Raw genomic sequence first — 27,395 nt, forward strand, 5'->3', positions numbered from 1 at the left:
ATCCCGCGTCTTCAGTCATCTCCAGAACATCAACCCCCACTTCGACCTTGATGCTGCCATCACCCCAGTGCCCGGGGCTATCCGGGACAACCTGGCGCGCTGGGTGGACGATAACGTGGACGCCCTAGTCAGGGCCTTCGACACCAAGGACGACACCTTGGTGGTTGCAGTGGTCGAAGACGGAGTGGTTGATGATGGTGAAGACGGCGCCAGTGACAACGCCAGAAGTGCGTACGAGAGCGACCAGGACGATGCTGCGAGCGGCATGTCCAATTGAGCATGCACTCCCTCGCTTGGTCATGCACGCAAAGACTAGGACACGGCCTCGCGAGGCATATGAGCATTTTGGAGGGGGAGCCCCTCGTGTAAGTAAATTACTGTTCTATTTTTAGGCTGGACTTGAAACTCGCTTCTGCGAGCTCGCGAGCCCCCCAGCAGGCTTGCTGCTGTAATTTACCTTGACCGAGCGGGCCTTGAGCTAGTTTTGTGGTTGTCGATGCGCTTTGCTCCTGAGGGGAGCCCTCCGGGGGCTCACGAGATTTAGATTTCCTGTGGGGCCTGCTAATCCGCCTGAGAGGGCCTCACGAGGAGCGAATGCCAGACCATGCATGGCAGGGTGTGCGCGTGGTGGTCCTTTGGCAATTATATTCTTGGTCCTGGGGGCGGGTTGCCACCATCTGGGCTCGCCTGAGCACGGTCATCGTGTGCATACCATGCCCAGCCCCCGCTCGCGAGGCGCTCGCAAGGGGAGGGGTAGTAGGCGCAAGCCTTGAAATAAAGCACGCAACCAAAATGCAAGAAATCCATTCAAACAAAGAAGACTCCCCCCACACTTGACTACAAAGGCAAGGCTCCAGGTTCAGCTCAAAGAGGTGGCAAATCGAGTTACAGAAAAAGGGGATGAAAGCAAATGTCCACGTCGAGCACCTAGCTAGTCTTCTTGTCTTCCCACCAGCGCGGAGCTATGTGCTTTCACTGGCTGTGAGCATAGTCATTGGGGGACAGTGTCGACGGCCAGCGCGGAGCATGGTGCTTCCACTAGGACGTGGGCGGGAGCCCCTGAGGCCCGAGGGCAGCACTTTGGAGACTCCGGGGCATGTACATCCCCACTCATTATTATGTGAGAGTGTCACGAGCGGAGACCTTCACAGGCGTGAACCTTGCTTCATATCGTCAGACGAGGTCCCCACCCTGCGCCACCCTCGACCACCGTTGGGGCGTCCGGTAACCAGGATGAGACCAAGGGGCAAGGGGGACGCTAGCGGTGCCCTCGGAGACCACGGGCCCTCTGCCAGGGAGAAGGGCTCACCGGCGCCTCCCCCGGCAAAGAGCCTACCTCCATACGGTGCCTTCCTCCACGCGGCATGGGGGAGGCTCTAGATCCAAGCCCCCCACACGCAGCCCTCAGTGCTCCGCTCCCATCGGGGGTGGAGCCACCACCCTGGAATCCTCGGCTACCACCGCGGTCTGGTCCACCTGCAGCCCATGGTTAGTGCACGCCTGCTCCCGCGGTACCTATTGTACTCCGTCGTCGTCATCGCTAAAGGGGACGGTGCAACCTTCGGGCGACTCATGGAAGGCCCCGGCTTCGGGCGTTCCGCCGACCCATCCTGGCCAGGGGAACGAGTTGGGGCCTTCCTCGAGCATGTACTCCAGGTTCACCATGCGGGGCACGTAGGCGACCCGCAGGCGTCCACGGTCGCCCCGACAGAGCCACCACCTGGGTGTCCCACGCCTCGAGCCACCAGACGCGGTGCCTGGTCCTACCGGCCGCTGGGTGGCATTCCAGCGCATCCTCGCGGTGGACCGCCGGCGCCCGCCTCCACCGGTGATGATGCTGTAGTGGTAGGACGGGCGACGCTGGGGTTCGTGTCGGTGTTGTCGGGTCCCCCCAGTGCCCCAGGGGGCACGCGAGCTCGTCGGGGCCTCGCGCGCGCTTCTGCCTCAACCTGAGGCGTGGGCAAGGAGCAGAAGGGCGGCGTACTTCTGTAGGCAGAGTCCAGCAGTTTAGCGACACGCTCCAGCAATGCATCACGGCCGCTCTCGGCCAGCCTGCATCGTAGCAGCTCCCGCGCCACGATGAGCGTGGCCCGCATGTTCGCTTGCTCTGGTCGGGTGTGTGGTGCTGTTGCTGCAGCGTAGCTTGAAGATTGCGCGGCGGCGTGCGCGCGCCGTGGTGCGAGAGGAGAGGCGGCCGATGCTCGCCGCCCGCGTCTGGTGGTGTTGGGCGGTGTGAGGGCCACCTGGAGCACAGAGTTGAGGTCTTCTTGGGCGGGCTGCGCCGCTCGGGCGGGCCAAGCAGCCCTGTGGTCAGCATGAGCCCTCTGATTGTCAGCCATCAAGACAGTAGAGTGACGGCAGGCCAATCGACGAAAGAGAGGATTCAGCACACCCCTACCTGGCGTGCAAATGTCGGATTCTGGGCCCCGCATACCCTTGAGAGGTTCGAACTCTGGGGTGCGCATGAAGAACATTCTCTCCCTAGTTCGCTCGCTCAACAATCCCACTCGACGAACTCAAAGGACAAGAGACAAGAGGGTTTATACTAGTTCGGGCCACCGTGTTGTGTAATACCTATTCCAGTTTGGTGGTGGTGGATTGCCTTGAGGGCTAAGGATGAACTAGTACAACGGTGAACAACCTCATGAGGAGAGGTGTTCTTGAGCTCTATGAGCGGGTGAGGGTGAGGGTGATCTCAATGATCCGTCCTTATCTATGGTGGTGGCTAGTCCTATTTATAGAGGCCCTGGTCCTCTTCCCAAATGTAGGCAGGAAGGGATCCCACGACGACCAATTTTGAAGGGGGGCAACTAGTACAAGATATGTTGACAAAAGTAGTCTTCGCCTGCCAAAGGCTCTGGTGGTGACGCTGCCGGGGCTCCTCGATGACCTCCATCCTGCTGGTCTTGGTCTTGTTGCACCGATATGGAATCCTTTACCTCATGCCTCGGGACTCCTTCCCTGTGCCTGTCTCTTTAGCACCAAAGAGGAAACTGGTACACTGCACCCGCTGGCGCCCGCCTGGCCTTGGTCGTCACGGCTCATGTCATGTGAACCTCGCGAGGCGCCCTTGCATAGATATCTTCGCTCCTCAGGAGCCATCCTAGTGAGGCCGCCCCCAGGGAGGTCTTGGTGTTGTCCGCCTCGCGAGGCTTGGCCCCTCGCGAGGGTCTTGAGTTCTTGTTGCCGAAGCTGGGCCATATCGGGCCGTTGGTGGAGCCATGCCATGGGCCGCGGGCAGGCAAGTCTGGGTACCCCCGTTCCCAGGACGCCAACAATCCAAGCACGGTGGGGTGTCACCGACAAAGCTGGGAAGGAGAACGATGGTGTCTAGCCAGTATGTGAGAAGTAGTAGTACTAGTAGTTAGTGTGTGTGTCTATGTCGCCCGTACGTTTGTTTAATTAATTACGAGCATGTACCAGTATTAGTTACTACTACTGTAGTTTTTAGAGCAAATTACCAGTACATTAGCCTAGACTCAATGGAAAAATTCCTATCATATGCATCAAATGGCATCTCTTTCTCTATAGGAATTGAGATGCATGTCATCGATATTTTCGTATTCCTATAAAATTCCTATCTTATGAACCAAAGGAGGACTCTGCTGGAGTACAATACTACTGTAGCTAGCAGTACTGCTGGTATAGTAGTTTTCTTCAAGAAGAGGAATTCAACAAAGTCATGATGGTTCCTTCTTCCAAGCAACTTCACAGTGGGAAAGGTTGGGCCTGTGATTTTACGGCTCATTAGTCATTATTAATGTGGCGCGACGACCGGGGTGACTCTCCCTTGGAGTTGTGTGTGCATGGCAAGTGGACCAGGATGGTCGACGTCCCACATGTCGGCAAACAGAAATATTCTTTCCGATAACGAGGAGCAAGGAAACCACGTGGTATAGTATCACTGCTGATTTATATTTACTTTTTATTTTTGATGAATGCTAGTGTTTCAACTCTTATGACGAAGGAGTGACAAACACGACACGTGCTGGATGTCCCGCGCATCAGCTGCGAAAGGAGTGGGACATGAACAACGTGGTAGAGCATCTCCACTTCTTCCACTTCTGGGTCGGAGACCACACGTAGTAGTACTAGTGGTATGAACAATACAAAGGCGACCCGAAGAGAAACATACGTCTAGTTGGAAGGTCTCGGGGCATACACGTAAACAAAAATAAAACCTAATATGTGCCTCCAATTAATATAGTAGTAGTAGAGTACTTAGGCACGTACACGATAACATCACCGTGCATTGCACGTACAACATTTAGTGGTAGTAAGAGAAAAATGCATATATGCCACGCATGTTCATACAATATGTGCCTTTCTACTTCACTTACTCTGCTACATTACTCAGGTTCGTACGTCCACTCCTGGGTACATGTCCGTCTCATAGTCCCAGTCCCACGTGTTCTTCATAGATGGAACGATCCATAACTGTGGGGAACGGGAGTCCATATCATTGCAGCTAGTGTGGCTCCCCACAATGGAGACTCATCCAAACTATGGCCTGCCTCGACACGAAGCAGTTGCATGCACCGGGAAGCGGCGCCCTCTCGGCCGTCATGATGCTTCAAAGCCGACACCAGTGAGAGGTCGCCTCCGCTCTGGTCGGGCATTAATGCGGCATTGACGCTTTGGGGCAAAGCTGATTGTTTCATGCGAGAAGAGCACGTCGGCAAGGGGGGGTCGGCCAGGGCGGCTAGACGCGGGCGTGGTGGTGGTATTGGGTTTGAACCATTTCAGGTGTAGTACTGGTAGTTTGCAAAACTACTCAATTATTGCACTCAGTTTCCTAAGAAATTGTGGTAAAAAGTGGTGCTCCACAGCCCGCTTCCCTTCTCCTTCCTCTTACACCGCCCATGCATGTCCGCGGGAAGCGACCGGCCAACCCTTATATAGGAGTGCTAGCACAAAAAGATGCATGCATGACCACTAAAAATTCCTTTCTCTTATCTCTATGAAATAAATGTGGCGTGAAACTCAAAGCCCTTTAAGTCTGAGTATAATGGAAACCATTGTCCTCCTTCGGCTCCACTTCGCCCGCGTTGTCGTCCTCCTGTTCCGGCCCCGCGTCATCATTCTCCTCCTCCGGCTTCGCGTGTTGCTCCGCCTCCAACGCCTCCTCGTCCAGTTCCGGCTAGTTCGGACTCCGGAGGCAGGGGGGCTACGATCCGGGCTTCGCGCCGCCTCCAAATTAAAGCGACGCTCCGGCGGGAGTATGGCGTATGTCATTATATTCGGCCGGGCCATGGCTATCGGGTAACAATGACTAGAGAAGAGGCGGTGGGAGGGGAATGAATGCAGCTACTCTTTGGGTTCACCGTCTGGCTTAAATAAATGCGCACCATCACATGTACCCGCGGGTGCACAAATTGTAAGGTCTGCTTAAGGGGGCGTCACGTAACTGGTGTGTGTGTGTGAGATTCTGAGAGACAGAGTGCGTGTGTGCGACTCTACTCTTCGGACATGTACTCAACCTTTTGCATCGGGATATCAATATAATGGTATTACACTTGAGCTAGTGATTAATGTGGCCATGTTAACGTGGTTGTGTAAAAAAATGTCACTTCCTGCTCGTGATTTGCATTTTATAATTATGAGAAGTTTGCTAACTACTAAAGTAAAGTGGAATTTGTCCATGTTATACAAGTAAATTAAGGTTATTGTTTATCATACGGGTAAGGTTGAACGAAGGGTGGTCGGAACAAATGGTCCGCCTAGATCATGTGTGTGTGTGTGTGTGTGTGTGTGTGACGCAGAGTCTTCGGTGGTGAAAGTAATTTAAGTGTGCCTGGCTTCATCATAGAAATGTGACGTGTATGGGAGAGGCCACCAATGAGGGGGTGCGAGAGAGAAAAGGCCCATAGACAGGGAAGAGAAAGCTTGTGCGCGTGAGAGGAGTCTACATCGAGAGAACGCATTTGTTCGAGAGACACGAGGAAGACTACTATATATCGATGGTGCATGTAGGCGGTATGTGAAGGAAATATGCCCTAGAGGCAATAATAAAGTTATTATTTATTTCCTCATATCATGATAAATGTTTATTATTCATGCTACAATTGTATTAACCGGAAACATAATACATGTGTGAATACATAGACAAACATATAGTCACTAGTATGCCTCTACTTGACTAGCTCATTAATCAAAGATGGTTATGTTTCCTAACCATAGACATGTGTTGTCATTTGATTAATGGGATCACATCATTAGAAGAACGATGTGATTGACATGACCCATTCCGTTAGCCTAGCACTTGATCGTTTAGTATACTGCTATTGCTTTCTTCATGACTTATACATGTTCCTGTAACTATGAGAAATATGCAACTCCCGTTTACCGGAGGAACACTTTGGGTACTACCAAATGTCACAACGTAACTGGGTGATTATAAAGGAGTACTACAGGTGTCTCCGAAGGTACATGTTGAGTTGGCGTATTTCGAGATTAGGTTTTGTCACTCCGATTGTCGGAGAGGTATCTCTGGGCCCTCTCGGTAATACTCATCACTTAATCCTTGCAAGCATTATAACTAATAAGTTAGTTATGAGATGACGTATTATAGAACGAGTAAAGAGACTTGCTGGTAACGAGATTGAACTAGGTATTGGATACCGACAATCAAATCTCGGGCAAGTAACATACCGATGACAAAGGGAACAACGTATGTTGTTATGCGGTTTGACCGATAAAGATCTTCGTAGAATTTGTAGGAACCAGTATGGGCATCCAGGTCCCGCTATTGGTTATTGACCGAGAAGGGTTCTAGGTCATGTCTACATAGTTCTCGAACCCGTAGGGTCCGCACGCTTAACGTTACGATGACAGTTTTATTATGAGTTTATAAGTTTTGATGTACCAAAGTTTGTTCGGAGTCCCGGATGTGATCACAGACATGACGAGGAGTCTCGAAATGGTCGAGACATAAAGATTGATATATTGGACGGCTATATTCGGACACCGGAAATGTTCCGGGTGATTTCGGAGAAAACCGGAGTGCCGGAGGGTTACCGGAAACCCCCCCGGAGAGTTAATGGGCCACATGGGCCTTAGTGGGAAGAGAGAGGGGCGGCCAGGAAGGGCCGCGCGCCCCCTCTCCCTCTGGTCCGAATTGGACTAGGAGGGGGCGGCGCCCCCCTCTTTCCTTCCCCTCCTCTCCCCTTCCTTCCCCTCCTAGTAGGAGTAGGAAAGGAGGAGTCCTACTCCTACTAGGAGGAGGACTCCTCCTCCTGGCGCGCGCAACAAGGGCCGGCAGGCCTCCCCCCTCCCTCCTTTATATACGGGGGCAGGGGGCACCCCATAGACACACAAGTTGATCTACGAATCGTTCCTTAGCCGTGTGCGGTGCCCCCCTCCACCATACTCCACCTCGGTCATATCGTCGCGGAGTTTAGGCGAAGCCCTGCGCCGGTAGAACATCATCTTCGTCACCACGTCGTCGTGCTGACGGAACTCTTCCCCGAAGCTTTGCTGGATCGGAGCCCGGGGATCTTCATCGAGCTGAACGTGTGCTGAACTCGGACGTGCCGTACGTTCGGTGCTTGGATCGGTCGGATCGTGAAGACGTACGACTACATCAACCGCGTTGTCATAACGCTTCCGCTTACGTTCTACGAGGGTGCATGGACGAACACTCTCCCCTCTCGTTGCTATGCCATCACCATGATCTTGCGTGTGCGTAGGAATTTTTTTGAAATTACTACGTTCCCTAACAGTATGTCGGTGTACAAAAGTAGGGGCTCTGCTTTTGACCCCTTTACTTGTGCACGGGCAGTCAGAGCCACCTGCCACGGCCACGCATAACAGGGCAGGAAAGGGAAGACGGAGAGAAGCCGAAGGCACGAGACAAACAAAGCAACGACAAGGGACAAGGCCACAAAGATCAGATGGACGAAGCAGGTTTCCCCGGCAAGGACCCTTGCCGGGGCAGCCTTAGCGGCCCCGGCAAGACCCTTGTCGGGGCAGCTCGCCCACACCAGCTGAGCGAGCCACCTTTGAGCCCACCAACGCTAGACAAACACTTTGGGACAGGGCTTAGGAGGCACCTTCGTGGTGGCATGCAGATCTTTGTGAAGACATAGAATGCTCAAGATCGGATGATGATTGGAGGGTAACAATCCTCACCAAGATCTTCACCGAAGAAGCCCACAAGACCCCCGGCAAAATCCTTGCCGGGGATGCCAGCGCGCCACGGAAAGACCCTTGCCGAGTGTGACACCCCAAAATTTTAACCTTGTTTTGTTTATTAAAATTTTGCTAGGAAACTCAAACTTTTATTTTCTGGATTTCCTTTTTATTTCAGAACCATTCTTTTCTTTATTATTATGGAGTTTTTAGCCCAAGTAAAAAAATACTTTCCAAATTATTATTGGACTTATTTACCCTCTCAAATAAGACAATTCTTTTATCACTGGGATTAGTTATATAATTATTTTTCCCTGAGCTTTATTTCTCTAAAATGGTTTTTCATAAGTTTTAGGGTTCCATTTGCACTGCAACCCTTTGATAAATTTATTTAAAAATCCCACCAAAATTTGGGGATGACCTATGATGTCCCTAAATCACTTTTATGCAAAAATATCCTTTGGTCATTTGGAGATTTTTAGTTTTACCCCTAGTTTTCAAATCTGGTCAAATCTCACTTTTGCACTACAACCTATTTAAATACTTCTTTAAAACTTCCACCAAAATTTGGGGATGTCAGTAGGAGTATATTATTCATCTTTATGCAAAAACCCATTGATGCTCTTTGAAAAATTTGAGTGAATCAACCTCATTTTCATTCTCGTCCAACTTGATGATTTGTACTGCAACCATATTTTAACTTGCTCTTTTACACATGATTCTTTTTCCTACTTATAGCCCATCCTATGAAACCCTTAAGTCCAGGAGAGTGGACCCATTGGAGGATTTTAAGTGCTTGCAATCATGACTTTTTCTTTCTGTCCAAAACTGAAGGTTTGCAAAACTTGCACTAGCAAGTTTCTGTTTCTGCCAAACCATCCTTACTACCCTCTGTTGCATCTAAAGAGACACCAGCCTGGAGGGTTTGGCCACCCCAAGAAATGCCTAGGTGCATGTGGCATTCTGTCAAGCACCTTGTGTGCATGGTCAGATTTGGCATAAGTTTTAGTTTACACTTGTAAGTGCATCTAGTGACCCTTAGTGATTTTGGTGTATTGAAGACTTATAGGTTAAGGGACTAATGTGTTTTTGTAGTGTACACAGGTCTATAAGTCTATCAGGAGTATGATATTTATAGAGAAAGTCGACCCCTAAAAATGAATATCTTTGACTGAAGATTTTGTTATTCCTGAAGACTTTTGTCGGGGAAACTGATCCACGAACACCTATGAGGCCGGCGCACCGGGCCCCTTTCGGTTCGGCGGGGGGCGGAGATCGCATGAAGAGCAGATCGAGGCGAAGCACACGAGCAGTTTACCCAGCTTCGGAGCTCTCCGGAGAGATAACACTCCTACTGCTGCTTGTTTGATTATCTTGTGGTCCTTGCTCCAGGGAAAGAGCGTAGTGTTCTTCTGGGTTCCGAACTAGTCGAACCTCGCGAACCTGGCGAACGTGTCGAACCCCCTCTACATTGCGCATGGGCCTCCTTTTATACGCTAAAGGGGTCACCGACAGGTGGCAACGCAGAGAAGGGTACAAATGTAAAAAGTGAGGTGGTTGGTACAGTTACTTGTACAGTGCACCCTACCTAACCCTGACGGCAGGGGACAAGGCTATTAAATGCCCGTCTGAGTCGCCCAAATAGTGCAAAAAAGGACCGTTAGGGGCGCCACCGTTCGCCACGATGGCGATCTTGTCAGCTTCGCATGCCACTGCGCACCGCTGGCTGCACAGCCTCCCGCCACGCGTGCCTGGAGAGGCCCCTAGAGCGACACGTTGGTGGATGCGCTGGAGCATGGGCACAGAGTGGCCGCCTGCCGCGGCAAGCGCCTTGTCACTGCTGTTATCTTGTCGGGTCCGGAAGCTTGTCGCTCGCCGGGCCTCGAGGTACCTTGGTTGGTCTTCCCGGCAAGCTCCTCTTGCCAGGGCCTTGTTGCCTTGCCGGAACGTGTGGCGTGTCGCGGCAAGTTCCTTGGAGTGCCTTGGTTGGCCTTCCCGGCAAGCTCCTCTTGCCGGGGCCTTGTCTCCTGAGCTTAAATACTTTGTTCTTGAATGGCTCCAAGGGAACCACGGAGGATCTTGGCGTTCTCCCGGCAAGCCTTGCCGTGGGGTGCTGCAACTGCCCATGCACAAGTTCGGTGTACTAGGGTACCCCTATTCTAGTACACCGATAGGAGCCCCCGGGCCTGGGCCAGACACGGTGCCAAGCGCTATTGGGCCAGGCCCAAGACAGGGCACGGGCACACGCGGACTGGGCCACGCCGAATCTCGCTCCGTATCCACCGCGCTCTCCCCTAATGGCACGCGTTGAATGCGGCATCGTGGGAGAGATCGTGGGTGGTTCTTTATTCGGAAGGGCGAAACGTCCGCCCCGTCCCTCTTTATAAGCAGAGGAAACAGGGGCAGTTCGTTCCCCCTTGCTGGTTGCTACTACTCCATCTTCACGAACCTCCGCCGCCCCCCCCCCCTTCTTCTCAAAGCCGAGAGAGCAGCGCTCCGCTCCCCATTGCCACCAGCATCACCAACGTCGTCGACCTCCCCCACCACCTCCGCCATGGCTCCAAAAGCCGACAAGGGAAATGGCGTGAAGTCGGCCGAGGCACAGCGGCTCGCGGGGCTGCGGAAGGAGTGGGCGATCTTCTCCCCCCAGCTCGGCGCGAAGGAGCTGAGGGAGTACTTCTACCTCTTTTGGGCGACGGAGACGCGGGCGCATCCGCGCACGAGGGTACTCTCGGCCGCTGCTTCGGGACTGGCTCCAAACGGGTACCCATTCTTCGCGATGTTCTTCTATTGCGGGCTCTTCCCGCCCTTCTCGGAGTTCTTCTGCAATATCATGAACACCTACGGCTTCCGCCTCCTTGATTTCACCCCCTACGCCGTTCTGACCATGGCAGTTTTTGCACATTTGTGCGAAAACTTTGTCGGAGTCCACCCCAATGTTGCCCTTTTCCGCCACTTTTCATGCCTCGGGTAGAGAGTGGAGAGCCACTTGCCGGAGGGATCGCCTGGATCTCGAGAGTCGGCAAGAAGGAGGCGTACTTGGAGGGTGAGCTCCGCAGCAAGTGGGAGGAGTGGAGAGTGGAGTGGTGCTGGATCGTCGAGGAGAATCCGCAGCCCTTCACCGTCGTGCGCCAAGCTCCAATAGTGCGCAGCAATGACTGGAGCAACGTGGCCCCGGAAGACGAGAGGCTGAAGATCGCGATTACTAGGATCCTTCGCGTCAGGCTTGCCGGGCTCACTGTAGGCGCTGTAGGCGCAGATTTCCTCCGCCGCCGCATCGCCCCCCTGCAGGAGAGGGGGAGGCCCGCCTGGGAATTCAAGAACTCAGCGGACATCATGAGGCTGCGGCAATGCTCCTGGAGTTGTTCAAACGTGATCCCCAGCACCCATTCACGCTGGCGAGGGGCGTCGTTCCATTGTGCAATAATTCTTCGCTTGACCGGATCCGCGCCATGATGCCGTTGTGCGATTCACACGGAATCGTTCCAACTTGGCAAGAGCCTGCGGATGACGTCGTGCAAGTGTTCTTCGACAACTTGGAAGAAGTGCGGGTCCACGCTGATGAGCAGAAGAGCCTCACCTGTTACACCACCGACGAGGAGCTGCAGCGCATCGCCACTAGGGCGGAAGAGGTTGTGGCCGCAGCTGCCGCGGGCGCGTTCGGGTTCACTATGGAGGAGGCGGAGGCGGCAGAGGCGGCAAACCTTGCCAAGCGCGCGGAGTTCATTGGCGAAGAAGAGCCTGCCGGCTGTGAAGCTGAGCCGAGTGAGGCCGGCGAGGAAGAGCCCGAGCCTTCAGAAAGCTTGCCACAGGCGGAGCCCCCGGCCCCGCCAAGAAGGCGTCTTCGCAGGGCCGCGGACGTAGCGGGGCGACAGCCGGGTCAACAGCCGCCGAGCCGTGCGACACGCTCTACCGCGGCAAGCAATGTTGCCGCGGGAGCGCCTCACGTAGCAACGGCAACTGGAGCGGGATCTTCCCGGGCCACCGCCACCGCCCCCGCCAAGCGGGCAAGGGATCCTACTCCTCCGCCTCGCCGCACCGGAGGGGAGCCGGACTTCGATCTTTCCGCGCTCAGCTCTGACGAGGAGGAAGAAGAGTAAGTTTCTTTGGTGCTCTTGTAGTTCTTCAATCTTGCTGTTTTATCTTGTATCTGACTTGCTTCAATCTGGACTCCTTTCTTTTCAGGATGCTGGCCCAGAGAGCGGCGAAGAGGGCCAAGGCCGCGGTGATTATCATCGAAGATGACCCCACCGTGTCAGCAGGGGGTGGGTCCGAGACCACCTTGACGGACCCGGCAACCACTCCTTAAAGCAGCCCCCAGCGCAGCCCCCAGCGTAAGTTCATAGTTAGCTTTCCGCTGTCAGGCGCGCATGAGTGCTTTTTCCTTTGTTGATATCTTGCTTGTTGATTTGTGTAGGAGCAGAGCAGCCATATCAGGAGCGCCCGGAAGCTGGTCCCGAAGTGCCATCTGCTTCGACTACGCCACCAAGGGAGGAATTCCCGGTAAGGGAGCACTCTCCGGCAAGGGGCAGCACCATCGATCCTGCGGCGGCCGACACCGCAACTGCAGATCTTGGCACAGGTAATTCGCTTGTCCAAAAACTTTCCCTTGGGTTCTTCTTCTTCTGATTTTCTTCTCTTGGATTTTTGATTAATTTTTCTCCCTTCTTCGTTCTTCAGACCCATCTACTACTGAGCCAATGGAGACAGAGGGCGCCGGCGAGGAAAGGGCCGGTGCTGATGAGACCGCCGGCGAGGAGGCCGCCAAGGCTGCCACCGCAGAAGCCGGCGAGGGGTCGGGCGATTGCACTGACGACCCTGAGGCCGCAGGAGCGCCAGGCGCTGCGCCGACCGCCGATCCCTCTGCCGCTGCTGCGGAGCCGGGCTCCGAGGAGCCCCAGCCCGGCGCCTACTTGAAGGACGGCGATGATATCTTCATCAAGCTACCCTGGGCGTCGAGCTCCAGGGCACCGGTCGAGGGGGAAACTTTCGATGGGGAGGTGCTCGCCTCCGCTGGACTGTCGTTGGTCGACGCGCCCAGCAGCAGCAGTGGCGAGCCTGAGGAGGAGTAGCTGCTGCGGAAGCTGCTGTCACTCTACCGCGCACGGCAAGCCAAACTGGCTTCCCAGGAAGCGCTTGTCGCGAAGGCGGGAGTTGATATGGAGAAGCGCACGGAGGAGCTCCGGGGACACAATCAAGAAGCTCTCCGGTCCCTGGCACAGGAGCGGGAGCAACTCGCCGAGGAGCGCACGGCCTTCCTTCTTGAGAAGGTCAAAGCTGAGGAGGAACAAAGGCTAGCCGCCGAGAAGCAGTCCGCGCGAGAAGGCGAATTGGTGCAGCGGAAGGCCAACCTCGATAGCTACGAGGAGGAGCTCGCCGAGCACGAGCAAGCACTTGGAGGGGCGCTCAAGGAAGCAAAGGACGCTGCCGCAATCGCAGAGGCCGCCAAGAAAGAGCTGGAGGAGAAGGTGGTGCAGCTGGAGGACAACATTGGGAAGAGCGGCGAGGAGCTTGCCGCGCTCAAGCGTGAGCGTGAGAAGGATGCTGCCGCCCATGGTGAGCTGCAAGGTCTTCTCGCTGAGAGGGGCAAGGAGCTCAGCGCTGCCAAGGATTCCAATGCAGACCTGGAGTTGAAGCTGGCCACGCTGACGCAGATGCTGGAGGCCGCCAAGGAGCGGGAGAAGACCTTGTTGGAGAAGGTCAAGGCTGACACGGTGCTGCTGGAGAGCATCGCAGTTATCCAGAACTCATTCAAAGATACTGTGGAGCACTGGGCCGAGGGTCTGGTGAATATTGCCGCAGTCATCGACGAGGAGCTGGCGCAGCTGGGGATGGAGGACTTTGGGTATCCCTCCGACGAGAATCTCCAACCCAGAGCCAAGCTTAGCCTGTTCTTCAAGGGCGTGGCGACAGCACTCCAGCGGCTCCGGGAGAGGATCCCAAAGCAGCTGGCCGACGAGTCGCAGAAAATCTGCGCCGGGGTTCTCCAGAAGGTGCTGATGAAGGTGGCCTTCCGCAATCCAGGCCTCAGCTTCATCAACGTCCTCAAGTCCTTGCCGCCAGACGCCGATCGGGACGCACTCAAGGCCCTTATCGCACCCATTGTGGACAAGGTGAGCGAGATCAAGAGGGTTGAGGGCGATCGCGTAGACTAGGCCGCCCATTTCTTCTTTTCCCTTGTCGCTGCTAATCACGTTATGAAAATAGTCTGTTAGAGCTACGACAAGTTATCTTGTAATATAACTTTATTTCTGTTATCAATTGCTATGTTATTTCCTCTACTAGATTCCTTCCTTTGTATGTTTTTACCCTACGCTTCTAGGGAACTTGTCGGCGCAGGCACCCGAGCCGCGAGCGCTGAGTGCGGAACATCAGCAGCCTGCTGGCGGCGCTGCTTCCGACAAGAAACCTTGTTGCGACTAGATGCAGCACACTTAAGTTGTTGAGCGGACTCGAAACAAAGTAAGGGCGTAGCTAGCCACGAGTTGGTTCCTCTGCGCACAGGTTTTCCATACAAAGCAGGGTTGTTCGAGGAAGATAACTCAAAAATTTAAAAACTGATTGCTCAAACTTTGGCAACTTAGCTTTTCTGTCGTTTGCTTCCCGGCAAGGCAAAACTTTGCTTGAACGACGCCTGGTCCATACCACAATCTTCTCCTTCCCCCCGGCAAACTTGTATGCGAGGGAACCTTCTTTTCCTTTGTTGAAAAAGAAGAAAGAAGAGAAAATAATGATATGGAGCCCTTCAGCTCGTTATTGCTTACCAGATGTAGGTGCTGCACAAAGTGTTAGCTAACGCATGCACGAAAGAAACTAATGCATGAAATGGACAAGTTGTGCGGAGCACATGGGGTTTTATTTATGCACGGGATCTGCGCCCGGCTTTGTACAAAGGATTATATGCAACAGCGGCAAGACTTGTACAAAAGGTGGTTGCCGGAACGGGTTCCGGCAACCGCGCCCTACGGGAAAAACTTACGAAGATGTTCTATGTTCCAGGAGTTGCTCACCGGAATGCCATCTTCGGTCTCAAGGCGGACAGCGCCGGGCCTTGTGACTCGTTTCACCCGATAAGGGCCTTCCCACTTCGGCGTCTACTTGTTGGAATTCTTGGCGGACTGAACGCGCCGAAGAACAAAGTCGCCTTCCTCGAAGCTTCTGGCCTTAACTTTGCGGCTATGGTAGCAGCGCAAAGCTTGCTGGTATCGAGCAGCTCGTACAACAGCCTGAAGACGATCTTCCTCAAGGAGCAGCGCGTCGTCTTGTCGCAGCTGTTCTTGCTCAAGCTCATCATAAGCGAGCACTCGAGGCGATCCGTATACGAGTTTCATGGGGAGAACTACCTCTGCTCCATAGACTAGAGCGAAAGGCGTCTTGCCAGTGGCTCGATTTGGTGTCGTTCTGATCGACCAAAGAACCACCGGCAGCTCCTCGATCCAGTTTCTTCCGCACTTGCGCAGCCTGTCGAAAGTTCTGGTCTTGAGCCCGCGCAGCACTTCAGCATTTGCCCTCTCTGCTTGACAGTTGCTTCTCGGATGAGCAACAGAAGCGAAGCAGACCTTGGCGCCAAGGTCTTGGACGTACTGCATGAAGGTGCGGCTCGTGAATTGCGTGCCGTTGTCGGTGATGATCCTGTTAGGGATCCTGAAATGGCAAACAATTAACCTGAAGAACTTGACTGCTGACTGTGCTGTCACCTTCCTCACTAGCTGCACTTCCGGCCACTTTGTGAACTTGTTGATTGCGACGTACAAGTACTCAAAGCCCCCGACAGCTCGGGGGAAAGGGCCGAGGATATCGAGCCCCCAGACCAAAAATGGCTAGGATAAAGGGATCGTCTGGAGAGTTTGAGCTGGCTGATGTATCTGTTTGGAGTGGAACTGGCACGCTTCACACTTGGTTACTTGTGCAGTTGCATCCTGGAGGGCTGTTGGCCAAAAGAAACCTTGCCAGAAAGCTTTGCCGGCAAGTGCTCTTGCGCCAATGTGGTGGCCACATATGCCTCCATGTATCTCTGCCAACAGCTTTTGTCCATCTTCCCGGCAAATACACTTCAATTTCACACCGTTGAGTCTTCTTCTGTACAGTATGCTATCGACAAACTGGTACATACTTGACTGTCGGGCTACTTTTTCCGCTTCTTCTTGCTCTTCGGGAAGTTCTCCTGTCTGAAGGAAATGGACAATCTTCTGTGCCCATGCTGGAGCTTGTGGCTCGACAACAAGGACTAAAGGCACATCTGCTGCTGCGGGAACATCCTCTTCTACGGCAAGGACCTGCGGCCCTACCGGAGCTTGATGTTCCCCGGCAAGCTTGCCGGAGCAAAACTTGTCGGGAGCGTCTGCTTCAACGGAACAAACCATAAGGCTTGCTGGAGCAGACTGCTCCTTAGCATCCTTGGTGTTGATCTTGGGGACTTTCTTGGCGGCGGCTTCGGGGAGCTCTGCCGGAAAGTAGTCACCAGAAACCAACTTCCTCTTCTTGCTTTGTCCAGTTGATGGTGTTACGGATGGTTGAATCAAGTTGAGCACAAAGATCCCTGGTTCCACAGGTAACTTTAGTGCGGCGCACTTTGACAGGCCATCAGCAACGACATTCTGAGCTCTTGGGATATGCTCCATCTGTAGGCCGTCAAAGTGCTCTTCTAGCTTCCTCACTTCATCAACATATGCTTCCATCAATGGACTCTGGTAGTTCTTGTTCACTTGGCGGACGACAAGCTGTGAGTCACCCCTGACAATGAGCTTCTTGATCCCAAGGTCTGCTGCGATTCTGAGACCGGCAAGCAATCCTTCATACTCTGCAGTATTGTTGGTTGCTTGCTCCTTGGGAAAGTGCATCTGGACTACGTACTTGAGGTGCTCTCCGGTGGGCGCGACAAGCAGCACGCACGCACCGGTGCCTTGCAGTGAGAAGGCACCATCAAAGTACATCAGCCACTCTTTGCTCTCCTCTTTGACGGGGATGCTCGTCTCTGGAATTTCTTCATCTGGTGTTGGCGTCCATTCTTCTATGAACTCTGCCAATGCTCTGCTTTGGATAGTTGAAGTGCTCTCAAACTTGAGGCTAAAGCTTGACAGTTCCAGCGCCCACTCGACAATCCTGCCTGTCGCTTCTGGATTTTGCAGTGTCCTCTTCAGCGGAAAGCGAGTGACGACTGTGATCTCATGTGCTTGGAAGTAATGGCGCAGCTTTCTCGAGGCCATGAGGAGGCCAAAAAGCAACTTCTGCACACCAGAATACCTTGATCTAGCCCCCTGTAGAAGGGAACTGACAAAGTAAACTGGACGCTGCACCATTCTCTTCTGCATCTTATCATGCTCCTGCGCAGATCCATCTCTGTCGGGACCAGAGCTTGTCGGCGAAGCCCCCTGCTTGTCGCTAGATGCATTTGCCGTGGTTGCTGGCTCATCATCTGCCTCCCTCTGCGCCACTAACGCAGCACTAACCACTTGATTGGTTGCCGCTATATACAGCAGCAACTTCTCTTGCGGCTTAGGTGCGACAAGTGTTGGAGTGGAGGACAGGTATCACTTCAAGTCCTGCAGCGCAACCTCCGCCTCCGGAGTCCATTTTATTGGACCTGCCTTTTTCAAAATTTTGAAAAATGGCAGGGCGCGCTCAGCAGATCTAGAGATAAACCTGCTGAGAGCAGCCACGCAACCGGCAAGCCTTCATACATCCTTGACGCGCTTTGGTGCTTCGATCTGCTCAATGGCCTTGATCTTGTCGGGATTGGCTTCAATTCCCCGCTGAGACACGAAGAACCCGAGAAGCTTGCCGGAAGGGACTCCAAACACTCACTTCTTGGGGTTAAGCTTGAGGTTGATCTTGCGCAGATTTGCAAATGTCTCGTCTAAATCTTGAATCAGGGTCGCCCTGTTCTTGCTGTTGACCACTATGTCATCCATGTAGGCTTCCACATTTCTGTGCATCTGCGGCTCAAAAGCGTGGTGGACTACCCTTGCGAATGTTGAACCAGCATTCTTCAAACTGAAAGGCATCCGTACGAAGCAGTACGTGCCACATGGGGTGATAAATGCGGTTTTCTCTTCATCCTCTTCTGCCATGAAGATCTGACGGTATCCTGAGTATGAATCAAGAAATGAAAGCAAATCACATCCGGCTGTGGAGTCAACAATCTGGTCAATGCGCGGCAAGGGAAATGGGTATTTGGGACAAGCTTTATTAACATCAGTGAAGTCAATACAAAGCCTCCGTCTCCCGTTAGCCTTGCGCACGACAACAGGATTGGCCAACCACGTGGGATGGAGCACTCCTTTGACAAGGCCTGCTGCTTCCAACTTCTTGATTTCTTCTGCGATGAATTCTTGGCGCTCCACTGCCTGTTTCCTGACTTTCTGCTTGACGGGCCGCGCATGAGGACAAATGGCAAGGTGGTGCTCAATTACTTTCTTGGGAACACCGGGGATATCAGACGGTTGCCATGCAAACACGTCGACATTCGCCCGCAGGAAAGCAACGAGCGCGCTTTCCTATTTGGGGTCAAGAGTGGCGCTGATGGTGAAGGTACCACCAGTGCCGTCCTCCTTGGCGGACACCTTCTTGGTCTCAGGTGGAGCTGCCATTGCCTTCTTACACTTGCCGGTGGAGCTCGATGGTGCGTCCTCGACGGTAGCGCAGCACTCCGAAGAGGTGCGCTTGCCGGAGTGGGCATCAGAGCTCTTGCCGGACTTGGTCTTCTTCTTCCCCCCGGGAGCTTCAGCGGCAAGTGTCTTGCGTTCTGCTGCGGCTGCTGCTTCCCGGTAGATCTTGTCGGCATAGATAAGAGCATCCTTCTTGTCGCCAGGGACGGAGATGACACTTATCGGGCCTGGCATTTTCAGTACGTTGTACGCATAGTGAGAGGCTGCCATGAACTTGGCGAGTGTCGGACAGCCGAGGATTCCATTGTAAGGTAATGGAAAGTCAGCAACATCAAACATGACCCTCTCAGTCCTGAAGTTCAGCTCGCTGCCAAATGTTACCGGCAACGTGATCTTTCCCTTCGGCTTGCTCCTTCCCGGGTTGATTCCTTGAAATGTACCGGTCTCTTCGAGCTCGCTGTCAGGGATCTGGAGTTTCTGGAGCACCGCGGAGGAGATCAGGTTCAAGCCGGCTCCGCCGTCAACTAGCATCTTAGTGACTTTGAGGTTGCGGATTGTTGGTGAAACCAACATCGGCAAGCACCCGACCGCAGTTATGCGATCAGGGTGGTCCTCAATATCAAAGATGATAGGCGTGCTGGACCATTTCAGAGGCTTGCGTGACTCGACGGGTGGTTCTGCTGCATTAACTTCCCGCACCCACTGCTTGAGCTGACGGTGCGAGGTATGTAGAGAAGCTCCACCGTCAACGCACAGGACCTCTGTGGCTTTCTGGAACTCCTGCTCATCAGTCTCCTCATCATCCATGTATTCATCGTCGTCGTCATCTTCATCCTTGTCGCGGCCGCGAGGAGGTCTGTCTCCTTGCCACTGCTTGGCCTTGCCGCGGCGTCCTCCTCGGCCGGGACGTTTCTTGCCGGATCCTCCAGCACCTTCCAGGGCTTTCTCCTTGTCGCGCCGCCCTACCTGGCGCGCCAAAGATGTCGGGGAAACTGATCCACGAACACCTATGGGGCCGGCGGATCGGGCCCCTTCCGGTTCGGCGAGGGGCAGAGATCGCACGAAGAGCAGGTCGAGGCGAAGCACACGAGCAGTTTACCCAGCTTCGAAGCTCTCCGGAGAGATAACACTCCTACTGCTGCTTGTTTGATTATCTTGTGGTCCTTGCTCCAGGGAGAGAGCGTAGTGTTTTTCTGTGTTCCGAACTAGTCGAACCTCGCGAACCTGGCGAATTTGTTGAACCTGGCGAACGTGTCGAACCCCCTCTACGTTGCGCATGGGCCTCCTTTTATACGCTAAAGGGGTCACCGACAGGTGGCAACGCAGAGAAGGGTACAAATGTAAAAAGTGAGGTGGTTGGTACAGTTACTTGTACAGTGCACCCTACCTAACCCTGACGGCAGGGGACAAGGGCATTAAATGCCCGTCTGAGTCGCCCAAACAGTGTAGAAAAGGACCGTTAGGGGCGCCACCGTTCGCCACGATGGCGATCTTGTCAGCTTTGCATGCCACTGCGCACCGCTGGCTGCACAGCCTCCCGCCACGCGTGCCTGGAGAGGCCCAGAGCGACACGTTGGTGGATGCGCTGGAGCGTGGGCACAGAGTGGCCGCCTGCCGCGGCAAGCGCCTTGCCGCTACTGTTATCTTGTCGGGTCCGGAAGCTTGTCGCTCGCCGGGCCTCGAGGTACCTTGGTTGGTCTTCCCGGCAAGCTCCTCTTGCCGGGGCCTTGTTGCCTTGCCGGAACGCGTGGCGCGTCTCGGCAAGTTCCTTGGAGTGCCTCGGTTGGCCTTCCCGGCAAGCTCCTCTTGCCGGGGCCTTGTCTCCTGAGCTTAAATAATTTGTTCTTGAATGGCTCCAAGGGAACCACGGAGGATCTTGGCGTTCTCCCGGCAAGCCTTTCCGCGGGGTGCTGCAACTGCCCATGCACAAGTTCGGGGTACTAGGGTACCCCTATTCTAGTACACCGACAACTTTCATGAAGACTTTGAAAGTGAAGAAATTGGTGTGTCCATGAAGACTTGATATTCATGCGAGGAATATGAAGCTTGAAGACTTTCGTTTTCATAGTTTTGTTTTTCTCTTTCTTGAGACATAGGAAACACCGTACTGTTAAAGGGGGTCGAGGAAATACTAAGGAAAAATTTCCAAGTGATGCTCAACTCAAAATCCTACACCTACCAATCCCTTCGAGTGAAGCCATTGGAAATCTCATACAGTTCGGTCAATTTCTTCAGTGACAGAGACGAAGTTCTTCTGGTCGCTGAGGAATTTGTTCTGACTGAGGAGTTAGGAATTTGCCAGTGCGGATTGCCTACACAGTGAGGAACATGATAGCCCTGAGGAATTTGAGAGTCAAATTTCCGACCGTTGCTGTGCTACGCGCCAGCTATCCCAAAATATCTTATCCACATAACGGTCATATCATTGAGGGGCATTTATGTCTTATCATGTCGGGCTGCTCCCTAGGCTATAAATAGCCGCCCCCTACAACCACTAGCTGGTTGGCTGCTCCGAGAGAAACTGACACTTGTCATTTGAGAGCAAGCCATCCTCCGAGGACTTTGAGTGAAAATCATCAAGTGAGGAAAATCCAAACCCAAACACCCACAAACCCAAAGTGATTGAGCATCACTGAAGAGATTGATCATGTGTGGATCTAACGCTTGTTACCTTTGAAGACTGTGCTTCTTCCAAACGGTTAGGCGTCATGGTCTAGAGCATCCAAGAGGAATTGTGGATCGCCGAGTGACTAAAGTCTGTGAAGGTTTGGAAGTCGCCTGAAGACTTACCATGAGTGATTGAACGAGGTCTGTTTGACCTTAGTTCAAGGAGAATACGGTTAGGACTTGGTGTCCTGAGCTGCGTGCTCAGTGACTGGGTGTCCGGGACTGTGTGTCCTCGAATTTAAATACTCAGCCGCTCCAACCAGACGTACAACTGAGACAGCAGTTGGAACTGGTCTACCAAATCATTGTCTTCACCAACCCTACTGGTTCTATTTCCTCAACTCTTTCATTTCCTTATTATTGTGTTGAATGTTTGTTCATATCTGTGTTTGAAGACATTGACTGAAGACATTCTCAATTTCCTTAGTTCAATTTCTTCAGTCTGTTTGTCTTCATCTTATGTTATCATGTGCTTACGCTTTCTGTACTCCGTGTTTGTCTTCATTTCATCATGATGACTATGTATGTCTTCTATCATGCTTACTTCTGAGTACTTATTCTGCTGCAAGTAGTTCTTCGCTAAGGAATTTCCTCACCAGCAAATTCCTCAGTGAAGAATCCATAAAAATCGCCTATTCACCCCCCCTCTAGTCGATATAATGCACTTTCAATTGGTATCAGAGCAAGGTACTCCCTTGTTCTGTGTGATTTTGGTTTAACCTCCTAGAGTTTTAGTTATGTCGACCACAGGTATGATCAAGGTCTCTGTTGGGTGTCCTACCTTCGATGGCATGGACTACCCCTACTGGAAGCATAAGATGCGAATGCATCTTGAAGCAATTGACAACGATCTCTGGTACGTTGTGGATGGTGTTCCCTCAGTCACACCTTCCCTGAATGCTGCTGATGTGAAGAGATTCAAGCAACTCGATTCTCAAGTGAAGAATATCATATGTGGTCATCTGAGTAAAGGGCAGTATGGTAGAGTGAGTGCTTTGGAAACTGCTAAGCTTATCTGGGATAGGCTCTCCAAAGTAAACGAAGGAGTCTCAACTCAACATTACTCTCGTGTTGACGTTCTTCGAATCTCTTCAATTGCTTCAAAAGACTCGACAATGAAAATGTTCAGCAAACCTTCGATCGCCTCACTGATATCTCAAATGAGCTCCAAGCACTCGGTGCCACTGACATCACCGATCATGAGGTGGTGAAGAAATTGCTGAGATCACTCGATTCGTCATTTGACACTCTAGCACTGATGATTCAAGAGCATGCTGATTACAAGTCACTAGATCCCGCTGATATCCTCGAGAGGCTAAATACTCATGAGTTCCAGCTTGCTGAAAAGAGAGATCTCTATGCTTCAAGCTATGGCAAACCACGTGCCCTGAAGGCCAAGGCAGTGTCTGAATCTGAGTGTGAAGATTCTGGTAGTAGCCTTGGTGACCCTGAAGAATTGAGCCAGGAGCTAGCGCTGCTTGTGAAGAAATTCCAGAAATTCTCAAGACGTGGTCGCTTTGGAAAATCTTCAAGGAGCAGTGATTCCTCATCAAGTGACTATAAGAGAAGGCTATGCCACAAATGCAAGAAGCCTGGTCACTACATTCAAGACTGTCCTCACTGGGACAAGGAACTGAAGAAGAAGAAATACAAGGATTACAGTTCTGATGATGCCAAGAAAAAGAAGAAATCTTCAAAGTCCTCATCATCAAAATCCTCAAAGTCTTCATCCCACAAGAAGAGAAGCTCCAAGAAGGCTCAGGCATTCATTGGCAAGGAAATGGATTCTGAGGCTGAATGTGAGGATAATGAGGAAGAAGAGGGATCCGAGGAGTCTGAGTCAGGTGTGGCGAGTCTAGCTCTTGCTACTGCATTTGTCAGCCGGTCTATCTTCAACTGTGAAGAAAATGGCAACACCAACAACGCTGATGAAGGCAATGATGACTATGCCCCCACCTACTGCTTCATGGCAAAGGCTGCTAAGGTAACTAAATACCCTTCCTCTGAATCAAGTCAGGATGAATCTGATGAAAATCTTAAGCCTAGCTACTCTAAACTTGCTAAGATTGTTGTGAAACAACAAAAGGCCATTGAAAAACTTCAAAACATACTAGACAAAAGTGATGATATGTTGGGTGAAGAAATGGACCTCACTAAAGACTTAACTGAAAATCTTCAGAGTCTTCAGTCTAAGTTTGACAACCTTCAGAGTCATCATAAAACACTCTTAACTGGTCATGAGAAGCTTTCTTATGAATTTCTTCAAAGAAAGCAAGATCTTGAGAAGCTAAGAGTGAGTTATGAAGATCTTCAGAAGGAGCGCGATTCATTACTTGCTCAACAAATCAGCGCCACTCAGGAAGAATTTGATCCTCCATGTTTAAAGTGCATTGAACGTGAATCTGCTAATTCTTCACCTGAATGTTCAAATGCTTCAAATGTTACAAATTCTTCACCTGTCTCTGCTATCACTAATTCCTCATATGAGGACATTGCTAGTATCACTGACAATGCAGGGCTGAAGGAATTGTACATGACAGGCATTTACAAAAGCCTCAAAGGGCATCAGACTCTTTGTGATGTGCTTAAAAAGCAGACCCTCAACAGAAACCCTAGGAAAGAGGGTATTGCCTTTGAGAGGAAACTCAATGCTGATGGATCGTATTGGAAGCCTGAGCAGTACCCCAAAACCTCATGGGTTGCTGCAAAGGGACCTCCAGTTGATCCATCTAACTTATCTGGCTTTACGTGTGAATCTCCTCATTCTTCTGATGAGTCATTTGACTCCAACTATAAATTGTTCAAGAATCAGAATGGTGAAGTATTTGCTAGATATGTTGGCACTAACTGCAGGAACGGTTCCCCTATGAAGAAAATCTGGGTTCCCAAAAGTTATGTTCAAAGTCTTCAGGTGAATGTCCTCATGACACCGCCAGTGAAGAATAGGAACCCCAGATCAAACTCTTCATATGGACCAAATTCCTGATATGGATCCAAGTCATCATACGGACCAAATTCCTCACATGGATCAAATTCCTCAAAAGGATCAAAGTCCTCATATGAACATCATCATGCTAACAACTCTGTTTCGCAGGGTAGAGCTAAGGGCTATGAATATGAGCATTATTCTTCAAATCATTATATTCATAAGTCCTCGAAGAATTTCTTTGCTTATTCATATGCTTACCCTAACCCCTCTTATGTGAAACGAAATGGTTTGGCATCTTTGCCACCTTTCTCATATGGTGCTCGCAGAGTGATGAACTCTTTGCCACCCCTCCAGATGTGGGTGGTGAAGAAAAAGAACTAATCCCTTATGCAGGGTCAGGTCTCCAGACATGCTTTAACGTCTGAAGAATTTGCTGGGGGCCTGACAGAATGCCTGAAAGGACGCAGGCGAATCATGATGAAATGAACTTTCATTTCAAACGTCCTTACACTGCTTATATGTGCTATTGCTTGATGAAATTGAACTGATGATACTGATGTCATATTCTTCACTGATGAAGTATATGAGTTTGTAAGCTGCACTAATTCATCTGCAGGATGATCAACCCAAAGCAAACGAGTGGGTCCTCGACAGTGGTTGTACAAATCACATGACTGGTGACAAGAATCTATTGATGGATGCTCCATTAACACCGTCACATCTGAAGCATATCATCTTCATTGACAAAGGCAAAAGTCAGGTATTGGGTCTAGGTAAGGTTGCGATCTCTAAGGATCGACACACAGACAAAGTCATGCTTGTCGAGTCCTTAGGATACAACCTCATGTCTGTCTCAATGCTTTGTGATCTGGATATGGTTGTTGTCTTTGGCCAGTATCATTGTGTTGTGATCATCGAAGCTGAAAATTCCAAAGTCTTCGAAGGCTTTAGGAGAGGAGACTTGTACATTGTTGATTTCTCTACAGGACCACAACATGCCGTGTGCTTACTTGCAAAAGCTTCAGAAGGCTGGCTATGGCATCAACGACTTGGTCATGCTGGCATGAGGAATCTGCACACGCTCGCGAAGAAGAAGCATGTCATTGGCATTGAGAACGTCAAATTCCTCAAGGATCACCTGTGGGGTGCCTGTGAAGCTGGAAAAATGACCAAGGCCAAGCATCCAGCGAAGACTATCATGACCACCACTCGACCATTTGAATTGCTTCACATGGATCTCTTCGGTCCTAATCATTATTCTGCTGTGACTAATGATGCATCTCTATATGGCTTTGTTATTGTTGATGATTACTCTCGTTACACATGGGTACACATTGTTACTTACAAACATGAAGTGCATGAAGTCTTCAAACGATTTTCCTCGAGGGCTTCAACCAACTTTGGTGTGAAGATCAAGCACATCAAGAGTGACAATGGAAATGAGTTCAAGAATTCCGGGCTTGATGGCTATCTTGATGAACTTGGTATTACTCATGAATTATCTGCTCCTTATACTCCTCAGCAAAATGGCGTCGTGGAGCGCAAGAACAAAACTCTTGTTGAGATGGCTCGCACTATGCTTGATGAATACAAAACACCTCATCGGTTTTGGATTGATGCAATTGATACCGCATGCCACATCATCAACAGAGTATATCTTCACAAATTCTTCAAGAAGACTGCCTATGAACTCCTCACTGACAAGAAACCCAATGTGAGTTATTTCAAAGTCTTCGGTGCTAAATGTTGGATTGGAGATCCTCATCACAATGCTAAATTTGCACCAAAAGCACATGAAGGTTTTATGCTTGGTTACGGAAAGGAGTCGCACACCTACAGAGTTTTCAACATCGCTCTGCACAAGATTGTTGAAACTGTAGATGTGCGGTTCGATGAAACTAATGGCTCGCAAAGAGAGCACCTACCTTCTTTGATAGATGAACCAGCACCTGAGGATTCTATCAAGGTCAAGGCTACTGAGGATGTTATTCCTACTGAAGAATTCATTCCCGAACGCGAAGACCGTCCAGCTGATGTACCTGAGGAAAATGCTGAAGAAAATGGTGCTGAAGAAAATGCTGATCAAATTCCTCGACGTCAACCAGCTCATCTTCACGTTGCAAAAGAAGTGCAAGTTGAAAAGATCATTGATGACATTGAAGCACCAGGTCCTCTCACACGCTCAAAAGCTTCACATTTATCTAACTTTTGTGGGCACTATGTTTTTGTCTCTATCACAGAGCCCACCAAGGTAGATGAAGCATTTCTGGAGCCTGAGTGGATTCAGGCTATGCAAGAAGAATTACATCAGTTCGAGCTCAATAATATCTGGGAACTGGTCAAACGTCCAGATCCTCGTAAGCATAATATCATCGGCACAAAGTGGATCTACCGCAACAAGCAAGATGAAAATGTCCTCGTGGTGAGGAATAAAGCACGACTTGTAGCTCAAGGCTACACACAGGTTGAAGGAATTGATTTCGATGAAACTTTTGCACCTGTTGCTAGACTTGAGGCTATTCGCATATTACTTGCTTATGCTAACCATCATAATATTATCTTACAACAAATGGATGTGAAAAGTGCATTCCTCAATGGTAAGCTTGAGGAAGAAGTATATGTTGCTCAACCCCCAGGTTTTGAAGATCCAAAGAATCCTGACAAAGTCTTCAGACTCAACAAGGCCCTCTATAGCCTCAAGCAGGCCCCTCGGGCGTGGTATGATACTTTGAAGGAATTCTTCGTGAAGAATGGCTTCACACCCGGTTCACTGGACCCTACTCTATTTACTAAATCTTATGATGGTGAACTGTTTGTGTGCCAAATATACGTTGATGATATTATCTTTGGCTGTACTAACCAACGCTATAGTGATGAATTTGCCTATATGATGAGTGAAGAATATCAAATGTCTATGATGGGAGAGTTGAAATTCTTCTTAGGTCTTCAAATTCGCCAACAACACAATGGAATATACATATCTCAGGAGAAATGCCTCAAGGAAGTTCTGAGGAAATTCGGCATGCAAGATTGCAAAGGAGTCAAAATTCCAATGCCCACAA

The sequence above is a fragment of the Triticum dicoccoides genome, chromosome 1B (genome assembly GCF_002162155.2).
Source record: "Triticum dicoccoides isolate Atlit2015 ecotype Zavitan chromosome 1B, WEW_v2.0, whole genome shotgun sequence".
Lineage (NCBI taxonomy): Eukaryota > Viridiplantae > Streptophyta > Magnoliopsida > Poales > Poaceae > Triticum > Triticum dicoccoides.